Consider the following 1,969-nt stretch of genomic DNA (forward strand, 5'->3'; position numbering starts at 1 on the left):
GTACTTTAGAACATACTAAGTACACGATATTAATTCCAAAGATTACTTCAAGGCAAAGTACAGCACAGCTTTTAATTAAACTCTTCAAATAGAGTTTAATTCATGACTATGTGGACACAACCATGGAATTTTCTTGCATGATGTGGAATTAATTTGCCATAGGCTTCTTTGCAGGGTTCCCCCCAACCCAACTTCCTCTATGTAACCTTGGAATTCCTTATTTCAACCACATAATATATCAAAAATCTTTTGGGGATGTATTTGGAAAGGGAATCTAATAGGAGTAAGAATAGTCATTTGACAGCAGAAATGCTTGGATACATAGGTACAGTATATATGTATGGCGAATATTCAATATTCCATCCACAAGCAGCCCAAAAAACATTTAAAAATTACTCAGCCTTCTGACAATAGAATATAGAAAGGAAATTCAGTAAAAATATGAATACATTAGAACAGTCCTGAATTATATTCTCAATGAAGTTTAATTTTCATGGGTACTTGAATGCATTACAGGTAGTCCTTGACTTACCACCGTTCGTTTATTGACTGTTTGAAGTTACAACGGACTGAAAAAAATGACTTATGACCCTTTTTCACACTTATGACTGTTGCAGCATCCCCATGGTCACATGATCAAAATTTGGATGCTTGGCAACTGGTAAATATTTACGAAGGTCGCAGTGTCCCGGGATCATGTGATCACCTTTTGTGACCTTCCTGCAAGCAAAGTCAATGGGGAAGCCTGATTCACATAACAACCTTGTTACTAATTTAACAACCACAGTGATTCACTTAACTGTGGGAAGAAAAGTCGTAAAATGAGGCAAAACTCATTTAATAAACTATCTTGCTTAGCAATGAAAATTTTGGGCTCAATTGTGGTAGTAAGTGAAGGACTGTCAGTATTTTACTTTATTACATCATTTATACTTCTTCAGTGAAATTTTATTTACATCTAGTAATTTTAAACTTTATTAAGCATTTACCATGAGGAAGAAGCGGTTTCTAACCAAAGCAAAAAATCCACTCCATGCAGTTCTAAACATTCATTTACATAAAAACTTTGCAAGTTTGAAAGTATATTAAACCGGGAAAATAATCCTAACACTATCTACATTTTTTAGTTGCTGATATCAAAAACAGGAAGATCAGAGCCAAGAATAATCATATTGTACTCTCAAATATCATTCCGGCTGTTACCTAAGATACTTATAGAAGAAATATAAATCACAACAGCAATCCCCTTTGTGTTAACTAATACATTACAGTACATTCGATTTGCTTTGAATGTTTAAATATTAAAATATAACGAGCTAGTGCAGACCTAATGATGAGCCAGTATTAGTATCAATGTCTTGATAGCTTTTACCTTGGCCCAAGATGCCATTGACTAGAGTACTCTTTGCATAATAGTCTGTTTCTCCATATAAGTACAGTACTTTTAATCCTCTGAAATACTTCTCAGGCTTTGGAGATTCTTGGGATATATGAAAATTAACTGTTCCTTGCTGCATGTGTGAACATATTTTGATTTCTGTAAAACCCCATGAGGTACAATCCATTAAAAGGGGCGTTGTCTTACCTGAACGCCTTTTCTCAGCACGGAGATGGAGGATCCACCCATGGGTAGTAGACTGTATTCCTGCCCAATCAGATTAAGTCAGCCAAAGTTGCCACGCCCGTCCTGGACCCTAGAATCCAGTCTTGACGCAAGCGAAGCCATTGACTGACATAGGACGTACTGGCTCAGAAACTAAACTATCCTATGTAATAACGCCCCAAAGGAAATAGGGGGGGAAGGTGGATCCTCCATCTCCGTGCTGAGAAAAGGCGTTCAGGTAAGACAACGCCCCTTCTCCAGCACTGGAGATGGAGGATCCACCCATGGGACATACCAAAGCCTACTGTCCCTTAGGGTGGGAAATAGACTGGTCCGGTGTGGCACTTTGATGGAGTACCTGTTGGA

Source organism: Protobothrops mucrosquamatus, unplaced genomic scaffold (assembly GCF_001527695.2).
Source record: "Protobothrops mucrosquamatus isolate PMUCROS unplaced genomic scaffold, P.Mucros_1.0 scaffold1018, whole genome shotgun sequence".
Lineage (NCBI taxonomy): Eukaryota > Metazoa > Chordata > Lepidosauria > Squamata > Viperidae > Protobothrops > Protobothrops mucrosquamatus.